Raw genomic sequence first — 8,339 nt, 5'->3', positions numbered from 1 at the left:
AAAGATGTCAGAAACAGATGGATTTGTGGTGTAATTAATTTCAAAGAGCTATTTCTGAAAGACAATTCGCTCATCACGCTGGATGATAACAAAAACCTTGTGTGGAATTGGTAAAATGGAAAATTATGTTCTTTTTGTTGTGGAATATCTGTTTTTATGTTAAAAAAAGTTGCCTATTTAATGTGGAACCTTTGTCACTGTTAAGGCAGTGGTAGGGTTTCTCTATGTATGCTGTATGGAAGGATGTAGTTTCTTTTGTTTCATTTGTTTTTTTTTGACTTACTTTATTTTTGTCATGTATGTATGAGTAATGTATTTATCTTTTGTTGAAAGTGTTGGTTTTGTGTGTCTTTTATTTTTACGCTTGATTTTTGGTCTTGTATTTTCATTTGTGTTATATTTTGTCTTTTTGCCTGAGTCTATATATGTGTTGTGAATAATGTAAATAAGAAAATGTATGTTCAAAATCCTATTTTTTGATAATAAAAGATAAAAAAAAAAAACACGCCCGATCTCGTCCGATCTCGGAAGCTAAGCAGGGTCGGGCCTGGTTAGTACTTGGATGGGAGACCGCCTGGGAATACCAGGTGCTGTAAGCTTTTTCATCTTTCTAGGCAGCAGAGGGCGCTGCTCCCTCTCCGGGGGAGACAGGGGGCCTCGAACAACAGTGCTGGCCAGCGGCAGTGCAGTCACTTTTGCAGAGGAAGTACAAGGACGACATCACGTCCCGTGTGCCAGCAACAGCTGGCTGTCCCTTGGGGAGGCTGCAAACTTATCACAGCATGCATTTGTGTCCCTGCCGTCGCTGAACAGCGCAAATGTAGGGGAGAAAAAAGACTGCGGCCTTGCTCCCGGTGAGCACAATGGCTGAGGGCGTCAATGATAATAGAGGGCAGAGAAATAGGCCCATTTGGTGGCCGGTTTTCAAAAGGCCCTGCAGTAGGCACAGGCTAAGCCTTGTATAAAAGGCCTCCCTGCCGCCGCCTCAATTGCTTACGGCCATACCACTCTGAACACGTCCGATCTCGGAAACTAAGCAGGGTCAGGCCTGGTTAGTACTTGGACGGGAGACCGCCTGGGAATACCAGGTGCTGTAAGCTTTTTCATCTTTCTAGGCAGCAGAGGGCGCTGCTCCCTCTCCGGGGGAGACAGGGGGCCTCGAACAACAGTGCTGGCCAGCGGCAGTGCAGTCACTTTTGCAGAGGAAGTACAAGGACGACATCACGTCCCGTGTGCCAGCAACAGCTGGCTTTCCCTTGGGGAGGCTGCAAACTTATCACAGCATGCATTTGTGTCCCTGCCGTCGCTGAACAGCGCAAATGTAGGGGAGAGAAAAGACTGCGGCCTTGCTCCCGGTGAGCACAACGGCTGAGGGCGTCAATGATAATAGAGGGCAGAGAAATAGGCCCATTTGGTGGCCGGTTTTCAAAAGGCCCTGCAGTAGGCACAGGCTAAGCCGTGTATAAAGGGCCTCCCTGCCGCCGCCTCAATTGCTTATGGCCATACCACTCTGAACACGCCCGATCTCGTCCGATCTCGGAAGCTAAGCAGGGTCGGGCCTGGTTAGTACTTGGACGGGAGACCGCCTGGGAATACCAGGTGCTGTAAGCTTTTTCATCTTTCTAGGCAGCAGAGGGCGCTGCTCCCTCTCCGGGGGAGACAGGTGGCCTCGAACAACAGTGCTGGCCAGCGGCAGTGCAGTCACTTTTGCAGAGGAAGTACAAGGACGACATCACGTCCCGTGTGCCAGCAACAGCTGGCTTTCCCTTGGGGAGGCTGCAAACTTATCACAGCATGCATTTGTGTCCCTGCCGTCGCTGAACAGCGCAAATGTAGGGGAGAGAAAAGACTGCGGCCTTGCTCCCGGTGAGCACAACGGCTGAGGGCGTCAATGATAATAGAGGGCAGAGAAATAGGCCCATTTGGTGGCCGGTTTTCAAAAGGCCCTGCAGTAGGCACAGGCTAAGCCGTGTATAAAGGGCCTCCCTGCCGCCGCCTCAATTGCTTACGGCCATACCACTCTGAACCACCCTGTGTGCTAGAGAGCAGTATTTTCCCAGCAGCCTTTGATTCCCGACAACTTCCTGGATTGAGAGAGTGTGCTCCCTGTTTGTGTTGTGTGAGCTTGTAGTGTGTTTGTTGAACCCCGTGTGTGTTTTGTCTTCCCCCGGCAGCTTTCGCTGTTCGGGGGTATTTCCCCTCGACGTGCTTTCGGACGGACATCATGGAAAATCGACCAAGAACGGATAACCCGACCACGAGACCTGACGGCGTTTTGGATCCGGCGAAAGAACGGACAGACGACACGGCAAACCGACCTAGAACGAGCAAAATCACTACGAGCAAGAACACCGAATTGGACTTACTGAAAGAGAGGACAGACAACACGGCAGATCGACCAGGAATGGAAAAGGACACGAGAAATAAGAATGTGAGTGATGACTTGATTGCAGAGAAAATTTTGGACAAAACCCTCAATCTCAATGTGGAGATTGTGGGAGAAGATTGAGTAACGATGATGGAACTATTGAACGCAGTGAAAGAAACATGTGGGAAAGTAATTGGCTGCCGCTTCAAGGGACAAAATAAATACGAACTGACAATGAGCAACCCAAAAGGGAAAGAAAGACTATTAGATGGCTTTAAAATCAAAAGATCTCAAATAATGGCAAAGGAAGTTGCAAGGGACGAAATGGTAGTCTCATTTCTCAACTTGCCTACTTATATCACGGACGAGGACATAATGGCAAAGCTGAGTGTGTGGGGAGTGAAGGCGATTTCGCCTATTAAAAGGCGGAGATGGGCTGGAACGGACATTTTTGACGGCACAAGATTCTGTCGAGTCAAGTTCAATGGGACCGTGTAATCTCTGCCTTATTCGACGAAATTCGAGACTCTAGAAGGAACTGAATACTTCAGAGTCATACATGATAACCAGGTTAAAGTGTGCAGGCTGTGCATTCAGCCGGGGCACATTTTAAGAGAATGCCCGGACTTTAAGTGCCATAAATGTGACCAACCGGGGCACTACGCAAGGGAGTGCCAAGGAGAAATGATGGTCTGCGCGGGATGTGAAAAAAGAAAAGAGAAGTGTGAATGTCAGCAGCAGAACGAACAGGACGACACCTGCGACGGCACAGATCCTGAGGAGGAGGAGGGAGACAGCAGTGACGCTTCGTCGGGCTGCGCCCAGGGGCAGGGCTCGGGAGCTGAGCAGAGCGGGATGGAGGAGGATAACATCAGCAGCGGTCTGGACAGTGTACCCCTTGGGTCGACTGCGACCATGAGGGGAAATCCCGTGCCTGGTCCCTCGGGGGGAAACTTCCGAGTGCCGGCGGCTCCTAAAGGAATAGGAGCTAGGGGGAGTACTTCAAGGGGGAAGCTGTCCAGGCTGAGCCAGGCCCGGAACCAGAACCAGATGGACGGCCAAGGCGGAAAGAGCCAGGGCCAGGTCCGGACCCGGGGCGGAGGTCGGAGTGGAGGTCGGAGTGGAGGTCGGAGTGCGGCGGGTGTAGCTGTGGACTCGATCCCGCTACAGGAGGAGGGTCGTGAGGAGCGGCAGGAGGAAGCAGATGAGAGAGCGGAGAACGACATGGACGATCAGAGCCGGCTGATGATTCCAGAGAGTGTGGCGGAGAGCGTAAGCTCCAGGTCGCAGTCTGAGGCGGAGGAGATGGACTTTCACGAGGTGGCGGCTGGAAGAAAGAGATTTGCTAAATGGAAAGAGACTAGAAGAGAGGTAAGGGGGAGAAAAGAGAGAGTATGATTAATTTCCCCTTAATATTAATTATGTTGTTTCTTGCTTCAATTAATATAAATGGAGTAAGAGCAATTGAGAAATTTGAAAAGACAATTGAACTGTGTAAGGCAGACATCATATGTCTGCAAGAAACGCATTGGGACGATGAAAAGGCACGGGAGTGCAGGAAAAAGTGGAATGGACACTTTTTCATGAACAATGGGGGGGATAAATCTTGTGGAGTAGCGGTCTTGATTACAAGCAGATGTGTGAGTGATGTAAAATTAATCTATAGCGATTTAAAAGGTAGGATATTATTAATAGAGTTCAAGTATGAAGGTGTGATATATAATTTGTTAAATATTTATGCTCCCAACAAGGAGGTAGAAAGGGAGGTTTTTTTCAGGAAGGTGGGGGAAAAGGTCGGAGAAAATTGTATTGTGGTAGGAGACTTTAATGTAAAATGCAGTAGACTAGACGTGTCAGACACAACGACTTTCAAGGCTGACATGTCTAGAGCTACCCTCGTAGAAATAATGAATAGTAAAAATTTGTGTGATGTATGGAGAACTAAAAATCCAATCAGGAGAGACTATTCAAGAGTGCAGGTGGTTTTGGGTGTTGCAAAACAAAGTAGAATTGATTTATGTCTGACTAAAACTGAATTGATAAATAAGATAAATAATATCGGGTATAAACTCACTGCTCTGAGTGATCACGCCATCCTAAGCTTTGCCTTAGGCGACATGGCAGAGAGTAAAAGTGGTGGGCTTTGGTGTTTAAATGTTAGTCTCTTAAAGAGAGAAGAATACAGGAATATGATCATAAATCTGGTTCAGTCTGAAGTCTCAAAAGCCTCTTATAGAGAGAATATAATTGATTGGTGGGAAGATGTAAAAGCTGTTATTAAGCTCAAAACGATTAGATATGCTAAGAATTTAAATTATAAAACAAGACAAAAAGAGAGGGAAATTAGAATGAAAATTATAAAGATAAATGCGGATGATAATCCAGATACAGAGGCTGATGAGACTTCAGACTGAACTAGCTGAAATGGACTTACAAAGATGTGTGGGTGCGATTGTGAGGAGCAGAGCGCAATACGCGGTAGAGGGGGAGAAAAGCAATGCTTTTTTTCTAGGTTTAGAAAAAGCTAAACAAAGCAAGTGTTACATTAAGAAAATACAGGATAGGAATGGAGTGTGCACAACGGATTTAGTAGACATTGCTAACACCGTGCAAGATTATTATGCTGACCTGTTCAGCAAAGGAGAGGTTAACGGAGAAGCGGAAAAAGAGGTTCTCAGTAAAATAGATGCCACGATCACAGAAGCCGAGAGAGCAGTATGTGACCAGGACATAGTATTGTCAGACATCAAAAATGCAATTGAAAAAATGAAAACCAACAAAAGTCCTGGTACGGATGGTCTCTCGAGCGACTTTTATAAAGTTTTTATGGATCTGCTGGCACCGATTTTACTGGAGCTCTTTCGAGCTATGGAAACGGCTCAAAAGATTCCTGAGTCTATGGGAATGAGTGTGATAACGATGATATTTAAACAGAAAGGGAGTGAGGAATGCTTAGGGAATTATAGGCCTATAAGCCTACTAAATACGGATTATAAGATATTAATGAACATTTTTGCTAATAGAATGAAGGATGTGTTGGCTTCGATTGTCGAGCCAACGCAGGCTTATAGTGTACCAGGGAGAGAGGTAAGCGATTCGGTTAACACGGTAAGGGACATAGTTGATTGTATGAAAAAAGATGATCAGGGAGGGATTGTGTTAAGTTTAGATTTCAATAAGGCTTTTGACAGGGTAGAGCATGGGTTTTTATTCAAAGTATTAGAAAAGGTAGGTTTTGGCAACAGGTTAATTTCATGGATAAAATTATTGTATAAAAATGCTAAAAGTATGGTTAAAGTGAACGGTTTGTTGACTGATCCTTTTACACTGGAGAGGTCGGTGAGGCAAGGCTGCCCTCTATCCTCGATATTATTTTCGATAGTGGTTGAGCCTTTAGCGCTCCTATTAAAAAAAGATCAATCGATAAATAAAATAGACTTGCCTGGAGGTTTGAGTAGTGTTGTCCAGCAGTTTGCGGATGACACGACGATAACGGTAAGGGATATGGAGAGTATTAATAGAGTTATAGAACTAGTAGAGGTATATGGGAGAGCCTCGGGTGCCAAAATAAATATGGAGAAGTCGGAAATCATGTTTATTAATATCAGTATGCCAGAAAAGAATGAGATCCAGTTTAAAATAAAAGAAGATTATATTAAAATATTAGGAATATATATAGGAATAGATAGCGTAAAGGTTAGAGCGTTGTCTTTTGTTTTAACTTTATTTCTTTTGTTAGGGAAGTTTAGGGTTTTTGAATTAGGATTGTTTTGTTTGGTGTTTTGGGCATGGCTCTGCTCTGAAGTTTAAAGAAAATAAAACTGCTACATTTTGAACATTGATTGTGGTGCGGCTGACCATTCTTGGGAGTGGGAAGAGGGGGGGGGCACCGAACGTTTTGGGTCCTGGTTTTCCCTTACACCAGGGCCGTAACATGTTTTGGGGGCTCGTCCGCTTTTTCTTTTGTCCGTCGGCGCGTCAAGTGAGTATTTGTCTCTTTGTCTCTGCTTGTTTGGTTGGCAGCCCTTTCTTTTGTGTAGGTGGCAAAATGGAGTTTCAGTTAGATGATTTTGCCACTAATCCTACTGAAGGCAAATTGGATAGGTGTAGAAAAGCTGATCTTTTGTTGATTGCAAATTTCTTTGATGTGCAAGTGCCTTTACATGCCAGGAAAAAGGAGTTAAAAGAGCTACTGCATGAGGAGCTGAGTGGAAGGGGTCTGTTTGGTGAGCCAGCTCCTGCAGGTGGAGCTGGGCTGGGTGAGCAAGCTGGTGTTCCAACCCCGCTCCAAGACCTCCCTGTGCAGGTTGGCATGACTGCAGAAGAGCTCACATTGATGCTGCGCATAAAGGAGGTGGAGGTGAGAAACAGGGAGTTGGAGGTGGAAGCCATGCATTTAAGGGTGAAGGCTCTGGAGATAGAGCGGGGAGCTGCTGTAGCTGCCAGTCCTTCACCCACATCGCCACCCTAACCCAGGCCCCGAGCTCGGGATAGCTTCGATGTAAGTAGGCTCATTGCGCTAGTTCCACCTTTTAGAGAATCTGAGGTTGATGCATATTTTAATGCATTTGAACGTATAGCAGCTACACTAAACTGGCCAAAAAATGTGTGGCCTCTTCTGCTCCAATGTAAGTTTGTGGGGAAAGCTCAGGAGGTATGCACATCCCTGTCAATAAAAGATAGTTTAGATTATGATATTGTGAAAGCCACCGTTCTTCGTGCTTATGAGTTAGTGCCTGAGGCCTATAGGCAAAACTTTAGGAAATGTGACAAGACTGCCACCCAGACATATGTAGAGTTTGCGAGGGAGAAGGGTGCCCTTTTTGACAAGTGGTGCCAGGCTAGTAAGGTGAAAACTTTGGAAAACCTACGTGAGCTTGTATTGCTGGAGGAATTCAAAAATTGCCTTCCAGAGAAAGTCGTGATTTACTTAAATGAACAGAAAGTTGCGTCAATCAGTGCTGCTGCCGTACTAGCCGATGAGTTTGCTTTGACGCACAAAAGTGTGTTTTCGCCTCCCATCCGTCGAGACTCAGCTCCCTTTGAGAGAAGGGTTAAATCCCCAAAAAGTGTCCGTTGTAACCCCACTGCTACTGGGCCAGAAATTAGAGAATGTTTTTACTGTCATGAGCAGGGACACCTCATCGCAGCCTGCCCCAGTCTTAAGAGAAAAGAGCAGTTCAGAAATCCCAAAACTCCATCGTCTGTAGGTCTAATACAAACGATACCTCAAGCTCTGGATTTGGCAGAGACGGAGAGAGACAAAATTGATGAGGCTTTCCGGCCATTCGTTTCTCAGGGTTTTGTTTCTCTCGGGGGTGAAGCAGAAAGAGTCCCAATCACTATCCTGCGGGATACTGGCGCTAAGCAGAGCATTATTCGTGGAGGTGTCCTGCCCTTTTCGGCTACTTCTTATAGTGGCTCAGATGTTCTGGCGTGGGGGGTGAAAATGAGTGTTGTGCGTGCGCCTTTGCATTTTGTTCAGTTCTCCTCACGGTTCGTGTCAGGCAAATGCAAAATTGCCGTGAGGTCACAGCTACCGGTAGCCGGTATTGATCTTATTCTTGGAAATGACTTGGCTGGCGGAAAAGTTTTCCCGTGTCCCGAGGTAATTGACGACCCGAGTCCCAGTGGTTGCGTTTCTGTGCCAGCTGCGCTAAACTCGCCCCCTGTGTTTCCTGTGTGTGCCGTAACACGTGCGCAGGCAAAAAAATACGACGACCTTGTGGATTTGAGTGACTCTTTTATGAGCCTCCCGGGTCAAAACAGTCCATCCCCAGAGTGTAAAGAAAACGTGTTAATTGAGTTTCACCCTGACGATGAAAGTCTGAAAATGTCAGTAGATAAGGAGCATTTGATTGGAGAACAGCAGTCTGACCCTACTTTGTCGTCTTGCCTTGCTTTAGTGAAACAGCAAATGTCTGAAAAATCTGTGTCTTACCTAGTTGATGATGGTGTTCTAATGCGCCGC

The 8,339-nt window shown here is 46.1% G+C and overlaps 1 non-coding gene and 1 pseudogene across 1 annotated transcript; both read left to right on the top strand.

Moving 5' to 3' along the window:
• Window positions 1-991: 991 nt before the first annotated feature.
• Window positions 992-1,100, top strand: LOC144541364 (5S ribosomal RNA; annotated as a pseudogene).
• A 392-nt stretch (window positions 1,101-1,492) lies between these two features.
• LOC139911514 (5S ribosomal RNA) lies at window positions 1,493-1,611 on the top strand. The gene has a single exon (XR_011784615.2). It is a non-coding gene; the product is annotated as a 5S ribosomal RNA (ribosomal RNA).
• Window positions 1,612-8,339: the final 6,728 nt, after the last annotated feature.

This window comes from Centroberyx gerrardi, chromosome 10 (assembly GCF_048128805.1).
Source record: "Centroberyx gerrardi isolate f3 chromosome 10, fCenGer3.hap1.cur.20231027, whole genome shotgun sequence".
Lineage (NCBI taxonomy): Eukaryota > Metazoa > Chordata > Actinopteri > Beryciformes > Berycidae > Centroberyx > Centroberyx gerrardi.
This window is presented reverse-complemented; position numbering and strand designations above follow the sequence as displayed.